This window comes from Parus major, chromosome Z, assembly GCF_001522545.3.
Source record: "Parus major isolate Abel chromosome Z, Parus_major1.1, whole genome shotgun sequence".
NCBI classification, from domain to species: Eukaryota; Metazoa; Chordata; class Aves; order Passeriformes; family Paridae; genus Parus; species Parus major.
The window spans coordinates 17,657,618-17,676,106 of NC_031799.1; the positions used below are offsets into that span (position 1 = coordinate 17,657,618).

General features: G+C 36.9%; 2 long non-coding RNA genes across 2 annotated transcripts; both read left to right on the forward strand.

Annotated features, from left to right (window-relative positions):
- Positions 1-926: 926 nt before the first annotated feature.
- On the forward strand, positions 927-1,835 carry LOC117245606. The gene is made up of 2 exons (XR_004500463.1): positions 927-1,601; positions 1,650-1,835. It is a non-coding gene; the product is annotated as an uncharacterized LOC117245606 (long non-coding RNA).
- Positions 1,836-3,280: 1,445 nt separating this feature from the next.
- LOC117245605 lies at positions 3,281-5,328 on the forward strand. The gene is made up of 2 exons (XR_004500462.1): positions 3,281-5,028; positions 5,161-5,328. It is a non-coding gene; the product is annotated as an uncharacterized LOC117245605 (long non-coding RNA).
- The last annotated feature ends 13,161 nt before the right edge of the window (positions 5,329-18,489 follow it).

Here is an 18,489-nt window from a genome sequence, read left to right on the forward strand (position 1 = left end):
GGAAGATTAAGGAAAACAAAAGCAATGTTTTCTGACACAGCTAAGACCTTTTAACTGTTGCACAATTATTTCCAAACCCGTGACAATATGAACTACAATGATCCCAAGTGTAAATGAGTAACCAAGCAGCTTTTGAAAGGAAGAGAAGCATGTTTATGGATTGATTGCATGCTACAATACCAGATAATGCTATCATACAGATAGCAAACATTCCCTAACTGCTACCTCATGAGGTCAGTTTTACTGCTGAGGACACAGAGTGGGAGCCAGAGGATCTCCAGGCGTGACAGTGCATCACGGCCTCGCATCCAATAGTGCACACAAGGTAACACCTCTCCTCATTTTACCACTGCAGGACAGAAAAGGGTAGGCTGTGTTCTCACAAATGGGATTTTGGAGAATAGAACGTGACTGTGAGCACAGGTTCCCCCCATTTACCTCTGCACAGTGCTCACCCTGTTTACTTTTAAAAGCTCACTGTCTCAAAGGTCCAAATTCTTCAGCGCAGCAGTAATTGCTTTGCAAAACAAAGCAGCCTTCATCTGGTTTATTGAGCTTCTTAAGAATTTTCCTTATGTAATGCAAAACTCAGGTAATCCACAGACATGAAAGCAAACCTGTGCTATTTGAACATTTCACACTGTTGCTAGGGGAGCATCTGAGGCAAATGGGCCATGGTTAAACATCTCCTACTCTTAGAGGTATTTGCATCTTACAGCTTTCTTCAAGCGGCTCCAAAGAGTGATAGAATCTTGGACTTGCACAAGTTGGATCAAGGAGTGGAGGGTAGAAAGCTCAATTGCTGCCACCATGTTACCAAAGCACGACTTAGTTTTGGAGCAAAAGGGTTAAACTCGAGTGCCAAATCTGCACCGCCCAGATCATTCCAGCAGGCTTTCCACTCAGAACTACTTTAGGCAAGTACATTTTCATTTCCAAATGTTTTTTACTGGATTTGATCATCAACTAAAGAACAGTGCTGCTAAGTTAAAACAGACATTAAAATACCATACACTCTGCTGTGTAGTTTTTGCATTCATGAGTCATAATTCTACCATGTTTGATTGTTCTGTTACTGTTTTCTTTCATTCTTTTTCCAGCAGCTACCTATAGTTACACCTGATGATAGTTATTGTTTCCACTGTTGCTTTTCTGTTTTGCTATATGTAATAAAACATAAACAAAGTAAAGAGCACAGAAAGGATCTGCCCACTAAAATAACAACATGTTCCTGACAAAAGAGCAGAAATGAAAACCTACTATCCAGGACTGCCAAAGATGACTGTGGATCAGCAGTTACATCATACACAGAAGATTAATATCTGTATATATCTATTTCTTATTCCAGAAGACAAGAAGTAAAAATTGGAGCCATTATGAAAAACACATAATATATTCTATAAAGAGTTTTGTTAGTTCAGTATTTTTTAAAAGGAACTTTTGCTATCCTGAAATTTAAATTCTTTATTGGAATATAGAACTTATTTCACAGTGAAGATGAAATGTTTTCTACTATAATGACCTGCAGCCAAAGACAAGAACTATTCAGGAGTGGAATCCTCCTCTAGGACTTCAAGAAAAAGGAAGTTAAGGTCCCTCAGGTCTATAATGCTGTTGTTATTATTGTCCTTTTCCATCTTCTCTAATAGACAGGTAATATGTGGCAACCATGAACTCCTCTGGAGTCCTAAGTATGGATTTGATGACTATGGAGAAGAATGTCAGTGTTGAGAAGACTAGAGCTTCTTTATTTAACAACAAACATGATCATCTTTTCTTTGCAGTATCTGCAGAGCTATCTCTAATACGACAGAAATAAAGATGCTTGTATGTCACTAAAGGACACAAAATTATTCACATGAACGCTCTCCGTGTGAGAACAAAAAAACCATATTTTATTCTCTGACTCCTGTATTTATAGATTCTTGACAATGACCAGGGATTGGATAATTAAGTTATCACCTTCCCAAGTACACTGGTCATGTGAAACGTCCATCAAAAGACGTTTCTTAGAAGGAATGTGATAAACAACTTATGTTTATAGAACTTTCATGGGAAAGTAACTAAAGCTATGAAAACATTATCAGAAGGTTTAATTTTCAGGGGGACACTTGTAGCCCCAGAAGCATCAAGAGAGCAAAGTGAAAGGGTGAAGAAGCACATGGGCACTACCCCGCATACTCCATGCTCAGAATCCTCTAGGGCTGATGGGTTCTTATGCAGCTCACAGAACAATGGCATTCTGTTCCTTGAAGCACTTATGTATAAACAAGCCTGACATTTTAATGACTTAAACTATCATTCAGTCATGATAATGAAGGATATTTCCACCATCTCATATTAAATATCAGGCTGAAGTGCTTCAGCTGGTACTCAGGACTGTTCATAGATAATACAAGGCATCACTGAATCATGGGAAGAGCTGAAGTTTGATATCTTTCCCTTCATGAGACAAATTCATTCAGTTGGGTCAAAGCTTTCTGCCTAAACCCAAATGCCTAAGTGCCTTTAAATGAAACTATCATTTATACTATTGAAATCCAAGACATTAACATATTTACAGGTGTGGACTCTCCAAGATAAAATAAAATTAGTTTCATCTTCCCAAGAGTAACTAGAATAAAATAGAATAAAATAGAATCCAGGTTTAATCTAGTCCCCAGATAATTAAAGTTTCCAAATCCTCCCACTGACACAAACCATGAAGAAAAGAGTATTATAAAGTAAAAGAGAGAAAAGCATCACAGTACGTATTTGTTCATGGTCTCCTATATATGTTTTCTTTTAATACTTCTGCAACATTGGGAAATTCAATGTAATCTCATTTCACAGGTGTCAAGTATTAAAATTTAAAGACTCAAAACATACATTTCTCAGACTGATAGTGTCAGGTTTAAGTATAGGCTTAGTACTGAAATCTTAAACCCTAGAGCTTAGATGGTCTTTTTCTGGTCAGAACAGAAGTCATTAAATATGTCTTCTAAGCTCAGCACTAGGTTACCTCTTGGGTCTGCTGGAGAACTTGTCTTCTAAGACGCCTTTGAAAACCTGAATGTGTCCTTTATCAGATGATGTTATGTGATCCCTCTTCATAAAACTTATCTTACAATCATGGACAGGTTTTTAAACACAGCTTGTGTGTCTGAATATTTAAATACACTTTTAGGAAGAAGTGACTCAAAGGACACTGAGAGAATAGAATAAAATGGCATGGAATGGAATAGAAATAAAAATAGAAATAGAAATAGAGTAGAATAGAATAGAATAGGAATAGGAATAGGAATAGGAATAGGAATAGGAATAGGAATAGGAATAGGAATAGGAATAGGAATAGGAATAGGAATAGGAATATACAAAGCGACCTGAAAGAATCATCCAGTTCAACTTCATGACCACTTCAGGGCTGACCAAAACCTATAACATATTGTTAAGCACACTGTCCAAATGCCTCTTAAACACTGACAAGCTGGGAGCATTGACCATCTTTCTAGGAAGCCTGTTTCAGTGCTTGACAATCTTCTTGAATTGTGGGGCACAGAAATGCACTGAGCACTCCAGGTGAGCCTGCACAGCCCTGACAACAGGGGATAATCCCCTCCCTTGTGGCTGGCAGTGCCATGCTCGAGGCTCCTGGGATGCTGTTTGCCCTCCAGGCTGCCAGGGCACACTGTGGCCTCACCCTGAGCCTGATGTTGACAACTGCTTCCCCATGATAATTCCCACAACATTTCTATAGGTAAGCTCCTCATTATTTCCAAAGATCTTTCACTGGCATCTTGCAAACTGGAGGAAAATGAGTAATGGGTATACCACAACCTCTGGGAATCTTCAGACCAAAACCACCAATAATCATGGCCATTAACATCTTTGAACATAATGCTATTTAATATCTTTAATATCTTTGGGAGATTATATGAATTAATAGGTCCTTAGGGGGAAGATACTAAACCTAAAAAAAGTCCATGGCAAGTACTCAAAATCTACATAGGCACTACTCAAAAATCAAACTGTTAAAGAGCCATCAGCAGTAGCCGTGTGTGTAGAAAGACATAGACATTAAAATAAATACCTACATGTTTAAGTTAAAATGGCATTGTGATTCTTTTGTTCCAAAGCAGAGAAAAAGTCAAGCAAATAATATTTTTCTTCGCAATTTCCTGTATGAACACTCTGCACAGACTTTTTTTCCAGTAGACTGAAAATAAAACTGATGTAAATATTCCAGGTGTGCAGCAAGGGGTCTGCTTTTCTGTCTTCCAGGAAAAATATTGTATTTTCCAAATACTTTAAAGATCTTCTTTGGATATGTATGTGGTTTTTTTTCAAATGGGATTTTCAACAGAATATCAAGGGAAATTTCCACTGCATTGTGTTGTACACAGAAAGTATTCAAAGTAAAACGGTTTAAAAATGCTGGAAAATGGTGGCAAGGGCAGTGTTTGAAAGGAATTCATTCTGTTCCTGCTGAGTCAGTGGTGTCTGACTGCTTCTAAGAGCCCCTCTGTCCCCAGACTCACCTAGCTAGGGAAAACATTACAGCACAGCTGCCTTACCAAAATGGAGTGGGAAGTGTCACTCTGCCCACTCTGGCTCCAGCCATAACCAGGAATGGGGAGCAAACTCAACTTTCCCAATTCTTGTTCCCCTTTTCCTTTCCAAAAAGGACAATATTGCCAGGTTACAATCTATTTCACAGTAGCAAATCAGGCTTCCCAACTCAATGTCCAAATGCTTTATTTGCTTCCAACCAAAACAAAGATCTTTGGAGAAGATAAGGTTTTCTGTGAAAATATCTAATCAATAGTCAAAAGAGAAAATCAAGGTTCAACAAATACCAGAAAAAAAGAGAAAATAACGTACCTTGTTATAAACTCATTACGTGCAAAAACCTGACAAGAAAGCAGTAGTTCCTATAGAATTGGGAATAAAGTAGACAAGATCATAAAAGCCAACTAGAAAAGTTCTAAAAGCTTCAGAAACAGAATGAGCAGGAAGACTAGATTATTTAGCCTACCAAGAAGATGGAAGGTATGAGAAACAGTGTCAACAAAAGGACCTATTAGAAATTTAGGAACCAATGGGTAGAAGGGAGAAGGTAAGTAGAGCTCGACTGTTCCTTATGTTCCTTATGTTCCTTATGTTTCTTATGTTCCTTTACAGAAAACATTTGTATGAAATGAAAATGCAAAGTGACAGACTCAAAGCAAATAAGATGTTCTTCAGCAACGGACAGGCATAGAACCTTTCAAGTACCACACACTAATGATGGTTTAGAATTAATTGAGGCAGATTCAATGAATAAAAATTGTGCCTAGTATCCTTCACTCACATGATGAATGCTTCTGTTGCATAAGGTAATTCCTGGTCACAAATTTCTTGAACCTAGAACACTGTACTTGAGAAGAATTTTCTTGCAGTTTCTCTGTCGTCACAATATTGCTTGGCATTGTCTAGTGGCCACCTGCAGAAACAAGTTCAGAGAACAGAGGAACTTCCTTGTGTGTTCTATTGAGCTATCACATATTCAGTATGCATGTTTTTCTTTCAGCCTGGTACAAACAAATACAAGGGTCTGAAAAACAGAGGAAAAGAGTTAGTTTGAGATACTGGTAACCTCTACTTTTTCAGCAGTGGCACTGTGACTACAGAATGATTAGACACCTGTAAAATATACTGACATTCATTCCATAAGTTTCATAGGGATCCTAATTTATGGATTTATACCATCATACTCAGAAACACCATGTAAGTAAACACTTATGAAATAGATTTACATTGGTATTCAGTACTCTGGCCTGCAGCCTCTAAAAGTTCAGAGGAACAAAGTAAAATGGGAGCTGTCTTGAAAAAAGGAAATGTTGCTTGGAAAGCAACCAATGAACCATCTTTCACCTCACAATGTTTTCAGCCCATTACTTAACAACAAACAATCCAGAAAGTGAACTTTGTTCTGTATTATCATGCTGGAGTTTCCCCATGTGCAGCCAAAGCAAGCAGGATCCCAAAACCTGACTGCATATTGATTTGTACATACTTCCAAGTGCACCAATGACAGCTTTTACTATCAATACACCTCACTTCCCAACAAAGTTAGAAATAAAACCTTATTCACTTTTCAGCTGAAGGATTTCCCCTCTTTTGACTGTTTCTGATTAACCAGTTCATCTCCAGATGCTTACAAGTTACATACCTGATAAATAACAGGTCATTTTAAGATAACATTTCCCTTTCAGAAGCAATTTGCTGAGCCACTTACACCCATCCCTCTGAACAAAAGAATAGTGGATTACATAAAGCCCTCTAGATATTTAGGCTTTTGCAGTAATACTTTTTATTACATAGCTGATAGAGGACAGCAATTTTCTTCTCCACACTTACCTGCCTACAACTGAAAAAATTCTTTCAAGCTGTAGTAATTATCATTATCATTAAATATTCTCACATAATTCAGCCATGTGGGGAATTTTTGTCCTCTTTTCTCCCAATAAACCATCCCTTTTAATATAAATTACTGTCACTTCACTGGATGAAACACACATACCATTCCTAATCTGGAACTGTATTTGTCTTTCTGTTCTGCATCTATCCAGTGCCTATCTGAACCTGGATGCCAGTTCATGAGATTCTTTTTATTATTTCAATAAAAGATAAGCATATCTCATCAGTTCTTAAACATAAAAAATAAAAGCAAAATTCTCTGTAATTTTGACTGCAAAGACAATTTCTTCTGCAATGATACAAGTAATTTAGCTAATAGTTTTAGCTGTTAAGCATCATACTTGCTTAATGCCCATCTGTTTATCCCAGCTGCACAGTACAGTCATGAGGGCAGGACAGGGATAATATATGCATTTTAGGGAGCTAAACACACCTCACAACATTTGAGGTCCCAAGACACCACTTGGTATGTGGTCAAGTTACAGATTATTTAACTGTCCTAAGAATTTCCCTGACCTGTGATAACTGTGGCTAAAGTTTATCTCTGATTTCCTGCCTAGCTCTCATTTCCTGCTCTATTCCCCTCATCAACCCCAGCTCCTGGTTACACTGTTCAGCACTAAAGTCAAGTGTGACTGTGCCACAGTTTAGGAACTTTGGGACAGCTTCTGCCCCTTCCTTGAGGTTGGCTGCTTCCTGCCTTTTCCTCTCTCATGTCTGGCATGAATTGAATGAATATCCACACTGGTTATCTAAATGCTGTGAGCCTAGAGATAGCTTTACCACTCTAGACTAATCCCCTTTCAGTGAGACAAAAAATAGCAGAGAACTCCAAACCTACCTACCCCACCTTAATTTAGTTACTTCCATTGCACTCCATTTTCTTCACTACGAAATATGTCTATCCTTCCCCATGTTTCTTCTGTGATTTTATAGGCTAAAGCATTCATTAAGTTTTCAGTTAATATGTACCCTCTGCTAGCTGTCTCTGAGAATATATTTGCCTTCCAGCAGGGTTGCTTTGAGTGCTCTAGCACCCCTTTCAAAGCATCACCCTTGCACTGAACTGTGTTGCAATCACAAGGGCAGACTGTCAGTTCATAAACATTCTGGTTTCAAAACACCAGAATTTTTTTGCCTTTATGGAAAGGAACCCGAAGCCAGGAAATCTGGTACTGAATTGAAAGGCATGTCAGAGTGCATGCTCCTTTGGAAGTGGACACAGGCACTAGCAACACACAATAGCTGCCTCACCTAGTCAGGCACAGCCTTGCCCTACAAACTTGACCATGCTGTTTTCTCACACCACATCTGCATCCTTATCCAAGCCCAGCTCACACCCTGCCTTGTTCCTAAATGTTTTACCAAGCCACCTTTGAATGAAAGACACTGTGCATGTACAGCTGTTCTACACATTTAATATCCAGACTCAGCTGCAGTCTACACAGGTAGATTGCCTTGTGTCCTGCAGAACTGGTGGCTACCTGCAGGCCCAAGCACACAACTTCCACTATATGAAATCAAGGACTTGTGGCATACTATATAGTGACAGAGAATTAGCAGAAGCTTTGTAATGAGATGTAGAAGGTAAAACAAAAGTTCCAGGTTCATTGCATTCAAACCATGAGCATTTTACGCTGTGATTTTTCACAGGTGTTCATGTGAGCATGGCATCTGAATCCAGTTAGAATTCAGTGTAACTAAGAATATTAATTTATATAGGCCTTTTTAAAGATCCCAGGATCCACAGGCTTGTTTTTACCAACAGTAATTTTTTCTATGCCATATTTCACTGGTATTTGAGTAACAATCATCCTAGACTACTTATTCTTGTCTAGTACAAGAAGACTGTCCAAAACCATAAAACACACAGGCAGTGTAAGGCTGCCTTATATGGTTACAAATGCAGTGAGACTCATTACTGCAGGAAATCTTACCTGTAAAAATCTGTAGAGGAGCAGATTTTTCTTGGGTAAAAGAGTAGGAAACCCAGCAAAAAAGCTGTAAACCCTAAAGTGGTAACTTTCACAATGATGGCATGTGTTTTATTCCTGTACAAAATGGCTGGTTTATGTGCCAGTCAGGTCTTTAGATGCAAACTGTCTTCCTTTATCAAGGAAATGAAAAATTGGGCTTTTTGTAGAAGAAGAAGAGACATGGAGGACACAAATAAACAGAGTAATAAGTGAAAGACTACACAAGCACTTCTCTCACAGAAATCTCATGAGGAGGATGTGCACCCCTGGATGTCGACCTCAGAGTAAAGGAACTGATGGGAGGTGCAGCTAACCTACAAATGGTTAATACACGCACAATGCAGCTCAGAGTTATTGTTTGTTATATTGCACTAGCTCCTTTCCTAATTGTTGGGAGTTGTAACAAAGTCTTATTTACATGTGAATCCAGCTCCTTCCTTATTTTATTTTCCACAGAAATTTCACATTACCTCTGTTTTTCTGCAGAAGGTCCTTTAACAGAAGCCTATTTAGTAGGAGGAGACAGCAACATATTTTTTCTTTGAGAAAGTTGATGAGATTTCCTACTACTCCCATTCAAAAGTGAAATTTGGATGTATCCGATCCAATCTCCTTGCAGAGCATGTCTGTTTGATTCACACACAAAAGAGACTAAAGCCTTACCTAAGGATTGTGTTCTATACACCTTAAATACCTGAAGCAGCTCTCATTCCTGAGTCCTTAAATTACAAGTAAAAGTTTATAGGCCAATTAGAAAATCAGAGTGGAATATCACTGGGCCACAGCTGCCTCTGGATGGATAGACAGAGATACCAGAAAATTAGTTTGCATAAAGCTTGGCTACACAAAAAATAAGGGAACCTCATAGGAAACACCAAGGCAAGAATTTCTCTAGGACCATGCTGACAAATTTTGTTTTGAAATTTACTAAAATTGTTTTAAAAATCTTGTTTATTTTTCTCACTTTTTTCCTCTGGGTTTTGGTTTGATTTGGTTCATTTGGAGGGTTTGTTTTTGTTTGGGTTTTTTTAGGAGGGGGCTGAGGGAGAGTGTATTTTAGATATAAATAATACCTAGAAAATAATTCCTGCTCATTTTCTTAGGCTGACATTTTCTTAGGCACTTCCAAGCACAAGGGAGCTTTGGTATCAATACTCAGTTTTAGCCTATTAGTTTGCTGAAGGTTCACAAAAACATTTGTGCCTAAGTACAAATATATTCAGGATGACTCAGCTGTGATTTTCCACAGCAACTATTGAATTTACATGCAAATTTGGAAGCTTGTGTAAATAGTCAATGAGCCCAGGAACTGAGGAAGAATAGAGGGGGATGGTTGCATATTTGCCTAAGACCAAGATCTGTGCATCATGAATTCTGCCCGAGTCACATAGTCAGTGGGAGATGAGCCAGTGGCACTGGTAGCATGTATCTCTTCAAGCAGACAAACATCTTACTGTGTCTCCATACTAGCAAACTTACTAAAGCAGGCAAGATCTGGTGTTTATTCCAGCAATGTACCATTCATCCTGAGTTAAAAATAGGGTTGAAAATAACTTTCAGAGAAATCAGTTTTGCAATAGACCCACATATTGTGCTTTTTAACTAGCACATTATTTACTTCAAATGTATTTTCATAGAATCTTTTCAGTTGTACCTCTCTGCTGGTAAGCACAGCTAAATAAATAAAAGGGCAGTGACCTCATTTCCAGTCTTGCAGAGGAAAACTACTAACTAGCCCTGACTATTATTCCTGAGCAGAACCCAATCACAAAACATCAAGCATTAAAAATTTCTGTAATAAGCAGTCTTGTTTTTTGAGATTTTGAAGCCATTCATGGACACAGGAAATACAAAATCCATGTGGAGAAGTCCCATCACATGTTTAATCTTCATCCCCCACTATCCTGAAAGCAGCTTCCTATATCAAGAGCACATCTGCTAACAGAATAAAGTCCACAAATTAGTAATAACATGTGCATATAAGATGTGCATTTTGCACTCATTCAGTAGCTACCAATGAATGGTATGCTTTCAGTGGGGTTGCAACAAGTTAAGTCTGTAGCTGAGTATGGCCCTCAGGATCTCAGTGGCACACACTGGAAAAGCCAAGTTCCCTGCCATTTCCTCAATACTTTCATCTAGCAGTGCTCCATTTTCAGTAAGAAAAGGTGGGAGATTAAAAAAGAAAAACACAAAAAGAATGAGGAGAAAGAGGCAGAAGGATGATTGCATGCTGTAAAAAATCTCCAGATGACACAGGGTTAATTTACTTCCATTTTGTGCAATTTTGGTGAATCCATATCCTCAAGAAAATTTAAAAAAATGTGAATCTGAAGAGAGATATAAACTTAAAAACTGTGTTCATCTTCCTGCCTCTTGGTTGCAGAAGCCAGAACTTGGAAAATGTAGCACTTGTTTTCTTGGAAGGCTTCTATTAAGGATACAAAAAAATTGAGGTAGTGTAAAATCTCCATTGGAAATGAAATAAAGAACGGACAAGAGTCACTTGTAAACAAGACTGTTACAGTCTAGAATTATGAAATGAACTAATAACCCTTAGATTAGACCAGCTAGTGAGAGCATGGTGCTAGAAAACTCCTAAGGCTGTGGGTTCAATCCCTGTATGGACAACTTATATTTGGATTTGATGATCCTTGTGGGTCCCTTTCAGCTCCAAATATTTTGTTATTCTGGAATACAATGAAAATGAACCATAATTCTAGGTTGCACTATGCATGTGGGTCAGATGCACCTCTCATTACTCTCAGTCCTGCTGGCTCCAACGCAGAAGGGTTAGAACCAGGTGCTCTTTTTTCCAACAGCCATGGACCTTTCTTGGGAGAAGTCTGTAAAGGAAAATTCAACTCACATTCATTTCTTTCCTCCACAGCACTTCTCTATTCTGTTTTCAAAGCTCTGATTCCAAGGAGCTAGACATTGCCATCACCATTGCTGTTGCTGATGATATTGTCAGTGTCATCTGCCACTGTCATTTTGTAAGGAAGTCTAGTTTTTCTTCATGCAATGAAGCCTTCAGAATGAACCTGAAAACAGCACAATTTTACCAACAGAGAGGATGTGAGGGCATGTGAGAAAAATAGAGAGGATTCCTCCAGCACAATCCCTTCAGGGTCATCTTTACAACCTGCTTTTTTAGCTGAAAAAATAAAAATAAATAGCACAAAACTCACAACCTCCCCCAAAACAAACAATTGCAAAATAAAATGAAAACCTTCCTCCAAATCGAAAACAAAAGCAAGACTCTGAAAGATGAACTAAAGTACCTGAAATAGTTTAGAGAAGGAAAACAGAATATACTATTCCTTAGCAAAGAGTAAAACCAAATAATCAGGATTCCTCCTTTATATCCAACGGACAGGATAATATGTTTTGATGCAGTACATAGCAGATATGATTTCAGGGCATGAACTGCAAAAAGGTTTGGTGGCTGTGATTTTCTTGTGAAAGATTGAAGTTCATGTTACTGCAAAGTGTGTCACAAGACCCTATTCACCCTTGGTGCAGCTCCAAACTCATCCTGATGAAGAATTTCTATTATTTGCACTAGCTCTCTCTGTGGCATGCCTGAATTGTCTTCCCATGCTGAAAGATGGTGTCATGTACTTTTATGTGGATTGCTCTTACAGAGAGATAAACTCAGTTTGGAAGTTTGGAAGACCAAGCCCATGGAGCTTTGCACTGGTAAGAGTGCCATGGTTATTTTGTTTTCTTAATTAGAACTCCAGAAGTCTACATTAATCCCCCACTAAAGACATGTGAGAGTCAAGCATATTTATATGGCCTCTCAGTTTTGAACAGTGCTCAGCTGGAAAAACACAGCCTATGCTGACTTTAGTAAAAGTAAATATAGAAACAGATATAATCCAATTGTCAGAGTGCAGGATCTCTTCTGCATGTGTTGGCCATGTCTCAAATCTGTGCTGGCCATATGTCAAATTTTCTCTTACATGGCTGCCTTTAATCTTTAAGAGGAATTTGTTTTATACAGTAGAAGTTTCCAGTTTGGTCACCTGTGTCAAGTAATGTGGTGATCACAACAATAAAACTCTATTTGAAGCAGATATGGCTGAAGCAATCCAAATGTTACTGACTTCAGCCACTTCGTTCAGCCAGGCAAAAGGAGGTGAATGTTGGCCTCAGATAGGCCTTGTCTCACACATAATTTATATGGTCATTTACTTAATCTTTCAGTAATATACAAGAATGAAATATGACTGAGAAGATCATGCAACAGCAATTTTGTAAGTGTATTTATGAAGACAGCAACATCAGTAAGAAATATGTTTTGGACAAGAAAGGTGAGAGGTTTCCTGAAGTGTTATCTAAATGTGCATTCCTACATAAGAAAAGTGACAAGCTGCTTCCAATGGGAAGGCAAAATGCCTTAACCCAAAGTGATAATAGCTCTAAAGGCAGGACTGCTTCATGAAAATATTTTGGAGTCAGTAGTCAAACAATAAAAAAAAAAAAAAAAAATTCCCAAATTATTAAAAAAATAGTTTCTTATACAACAGCTACATGCAAGCTTCTTGAGCAGATTTTCTCCATTTAATATGCTGAATAACATTTTCATAAAACAGTGATGAAACACCATTAACTTTCTCTTTGAACATATGAAAAACTTTAGTGATATTTATAATTCCTTGATTTCTATTCAGGCCAATCGCTTTCTGAACTAGAAGAAAACAACTTATAACAAAAGGTGTTTGTGTTTCAAATGTATTCTTATAAAGTTAAAGCCTTGGTTAACAAATGAACCAACCTAAAAAAGTACATCAATGTGGTGCACAGGATGAACAATACCAGTAAACCTTGAGATCACATAAATAAAATTTGGTTTGCTATACTATCATCAGTAGAAGTAGTACTTGCCATGACTTCCCTCCCTTGCCTAGTGAAGCAAGTTTTCAGAAGCCCTAACAAAACAGATGCCAGTTTTAACTATATGCACTAAAGCACTTTAACTTTGAAACATACCAGTTGAAGTAGAGTGCAGCAACTGCATCAACAAGATGAAATTTGAGATTCTTTTGTAGGATTGATCCTATGCTCCTTTATCAAAGGATGCTTTTTCACTGGTGTATGTGTTTGCTGTAAATGCAAAAGTAATAAATTTGTGATATAAAACCCTGAATAAACATAGAAGGTAAGCTGCCTGAGTTTCTATTAACCTTCAACTTTTTTACAGAAATTTTGTTTCTTCAAAATAAGATTAGAGAAAAATAATAACAGAAGGAATTTTTGAGATTGATGTATTTTTATCACAGGTGAGTCCTCCAGTGTCCATCAAAGTTGAAGTCTTCTTTTCAAAAAAGAGGGTGTCCAAGGCATTTCTAAAGAGAGAATCTCCAGCTTCATCTAAGTGTCTACTAATGTAGCTTCCATGCAATGTCTTCCATGTCTTAGTGTTCTTAATGTATGACTGAAGTCACACACTCAGAATTGATCCATATAAATGAATGCTGTGTTCACATTTTTATCAGATATAAGATTAGAAAATAACCCATTCCTGCTGGACAAAGGTCAAACATGTTTGGCACTGTAAACTGAAGTCAGGAATAGGTCTGATGTAGAAAGGAGAAATAATTGTCTCACTTTAAAACTTAATAAGCAAGAGCATGTGCTAAAGAGCATTATTAATAGCAATTTTTTCCTTCAGTTTTTTGTTTCTTCCTGCAGATATCTGATGCCATGACACCATTCACAAAGGTCCACTCTCTTTTTCTCAGATTCTTTTCACACCAGATCCTTACTGTTTTTAACTGAGGCAGTTAATGCAACTTGTCATTTTGGGTGCTGCCTCTCCCTCTCAGTGTACGCCCAGGAAAATACCAAGTAGTTTGCCTTTACAGAAATTTTAAACCCTGAGACAAAAGCAGTAGTTCATTCTCACCTATCTAAGAAAATCTAAAGGTTTTGTTCACCCACTTTCATCCATACAGTTTCAATGTCTGACAATCTGAAAGCAAGTCCCAGGTCTAAACAAGCTGTAGTAGCTGGTCAGATGCAATTTTTTGCTTCCTTTATCCAGCATAAGCTTTCATTATGAATCTATGATAGCACTATAGAGAAAATAATCTTCTTACCAGCTTCTACTTAAAATTAAATTTCATTCTGCTAAATAGCCTTGTATGTCCAAGCTGTACAGATCTGAATCTTCATTTTTGCAATGATTCATGACTATTCTTAATTTACTATGGAAGAAAAAATTCAGAGCTTATCTGAACATTAAATTGGCAGAACTGAAAAACATTTATGAAAAGTTTCAGAATATCAGATTTTCCTAAGACAAAACTTAAATAACTTGTGCTTCTTTCCTCAGTTTTCTACTTATTTTTTCATTTCATAATGAGGTTTTCAAAATCCTAAGGTGTCTTTTTAAATATAGTTTAAATAAGGTTAATTTTCCCTTCTAAATGAAGAGGTCAATCTCTCTCACACAGAAATATATGTAGTAGCATTAATTGTATATGTGTATATATGTATATATGTATGTGTGTATATATATTGTAACACAGACATGGAACAATCTTTTCATAGGAGCAGGAAAACAACATTATGCATGAACACCCTAGTTTTCAGTGCTTTGCCTTTGTTTATAGAGGTTGGCAACAAAAGTCTAGTATGCTCTTTTTTATTTTTTTTAATGTTATTTTTATGTTATTTTTTTCTCTTCATGTTTCTTTATATTTCTATATGGATTTATATATATGGAAAACTGTTCATATTAATTTTATAGGGTGAAGACTTATACTAATTTTATGTAGATTTTATACTAATTTTATTGTGCATGTGTAGATTTATAGCTGTTTTGAATTAGTTTTCTCATTTCACTAAACTTCTATTCAGGTAGAATCCATACAGTCTATTAAAAAGAGCACCCAGGCAGAAATCTGTACCAAGTTATCTGAATCTATTCTAAAACCAATTTTAATTAAGAAAAGACAAATAGTGTAAAGACCAGCCTTTATCCAGTTGTAATGCTTTTATCTATGTCATATCAGGAATGACCTCCTAGAGAAAAAAATCTTCAACCCAGTCATCCACTAGGATTTGAAACAACATTTAGTGTTTTAACACAGAATTTTTACCCTTGGAACCTCACATTTGTCTTAATGTTACTTTGAGCTATGAGTGAGTGTTTCCACTGTATCACAGTAAACCCAACAATTGTTAGAAGATATCATGGTGCTTAAAGAGGACTTAAAAATTGAATGATAGGATGCTCAACAAGCTACATATATCTGGAATGAAGCTTATCTCTAGTTGTTACTAGGTAGGAAAAATCAGTTTAGTTTCGTACTCCAAACTCATGGCAAAACATGAGTTACATACATAAACTATTTACATGTAAATAAAACTAAGAAAATTCCTGTTCGGGAAACAATTCTATTACATTAAATCAGTGGGACACTTCCAGGTACAGCTTTTATTTTTTAATCACTGATTTTTTTAAGTCTAAATTACTATCTTCATTATATATACATATATGAATGTATAACTATGCATATACTCTTCCACTTCTTTCTTTTATACTGCTGATATTAACATAGGTAATCATGTAAAAAATCACAGTTACCAGCCTATGACCCTTGTCTCTACTCTTCATGGCCTGACATAATTAAGGTACAATATGCATTTTCCTCAGACAAGAAGTGAAGAAAATGCAAGAATTGACTATGTTCTACACCTATACCTGACAAGAAGGTTTTAGGCTCACCTAAAAAATGGCATATGCAGCTAGGGTTTTCAAGACAAGAAAACCAGCTATGTATGAAAAGAAATCTCCCTATATACACATTTTAATTTTTTTCTTTTTTTTTTTAATGCCAGAGAAAACCATGTCCACATTTGATTTGGAAACTTGTATATTTATTATTGCCTTTTTGCTGCACTCTTTGTCATGCCAATTGCATAAAATAAAGCAAAATACATCCAACCATGACTAGAAAGAGGACTTAAAGATCCTGAACAAAATCCCTGTTCATCAACAAAACAACAAAACAATTAGCAGTGGCAGTGTTTTGTAAGACCTATTTTCTTTGATTTATCTGATGACGTGTAGGAAGGTAGAAAGAGTAAAGCACAATTTGATGGAGCAAATTTTTTCCAAGGAGCATTGCAGGCAATGGAATGCAAACCATATGAAAGGTGCCAGACTTCGAGTGTCATGGTAGAAACAACACATGGGGAAGAATGGCAAAGAAATATGATAGAGAAATTAAAGAGATGGTTTAGGAATTTAACACTTGACTGAAGCTTCAGAATGTTTTCAATTCCTTAAAAGGTTTCCATATAAATCCCAAAACACTCTTCCACGCAGGAAAATATGTGTTTTACTATTGTTTAGATCTCTCTAAGTTATATATTGCTTACAAACAGCTACTTGATTTCAGTTTGATTAAGAATTTCCCAGGAGCTTCCCCACAAAGCCTGGGGAGCTGCTTGATTCATTTCCCTCTAACCTTCATGTGAGATTAAAGGTATGAACAATGCTGAAGCAGCAGGACCCATAGTGCAGGGCTTCTGCACATCAGTGTGCTTTAGGAAAGCAGTGACCCATGTCCAGTCTACTGGGTTTGGCAGAAGGATCATAGTGATAAACTGTCACATATTATTCAGATCACAGAGGACTAAACAGGCAGCCTGGTGACAATAACATAAATAATCTAGAGCCAAATCCTACACTTTTGGGTCAGAGCTCTTATCACCTTCAATAAGAACAGAGAATCTTAATGCGAAGTAGAGCCCAGCTGTGGACTTTTCGTGTAAAACAGGTATGTTAAAATAAACTTGCACATTCTCCATCCACATTAGATCCATCCACATTAGATCTACTGTTTCAGACAAACCAAACAAAAGGGAAGGATATATTTTCTGGGAGGCTGCAGGTAGTTTTGATCCAGTTTTAGAAGACTTTGGCATCAGATGCAAAGTGAAAATCAAACCAAAAATAAATTAAAAAAAATCTCTTGATCCTTCCAGATGAGCTGCTGTTGACACTGATGATATAGTAGCATTCATCAACGTCTTTAGGAGCCAGGAAATCCCCTTACCTCTGCTTTCACAGAGGAACTTTATGAAAAGAGCACACAGAGCCACACACATGACTCCTACCCAGGCACGTAAAGCACATCTCTAAAATTAACAGCTGGATTTTTTTACTCTGTAGTTTAGAGGTCAGGCTGTTTCTCAGTAGTAGCACTGCAGATATGCACTGGATACACATTTGCATGGCAGCAATTTTCTGCAGTAGTCTTGATACCTTCAATTTCTATGAGGTACTTGGTGTCATCTGTCATCTATGTAAATGAGAGGTTTGTCTTTCTGGACAAAGAGTCAATTTTGTGGTTAACTGAAATTAATTAACTGACTTAATTAACAATTAATTAATGATTAACTGACAATTAATTAACTGACTATTTCTTATGGTCAAAGACCCAACTATTGTGTTATCATTACTATTCACATTTAATAGTCAGTAGGGCTGCATGGGCCCTACACACCAGAGCAGAATTTCATAGAAGAATTGAAATGGATATTCACTTCTAAAGTACAGCATTGTCTTACTAGTATCTTAATCTAGCATCAGCCTAACTTGCAATGTAGATTAAGCAGAGGTAATAAAATAAAGGAGAAAGATTTATTTCAGAGTTTTAGGCTCAGGATATCAAATCTGCTCTGCTTTGACTTTACTGATAGGAGATATCTATATAGATAAGTTCACAAATCCAGTGATATTTAACTGTAGATAAATGAAATGTTCTGATGTCAAACCAACATTATTTCTATCTGTCAAGACTTGTGTACTCACTGAAATAACTAGAAATCTAGTGTGCTATAATGCCATAAAATAAGATAGATTACACTACACTTTAATTTGGAAAACTTCAGTAAGCAGGAGACTTAAGCCCTAAGGCAATTCAAGTACTTTAATGCTGTATCTTTTATTCACTATTGGAAGGGAAAAGAGTGAGTCATCCAAGCTGATATTTTCCACCACAGACATGTTTAAACTTCAGAGTGAACAGGTCTCTAATTAAAAGTCTTAAAG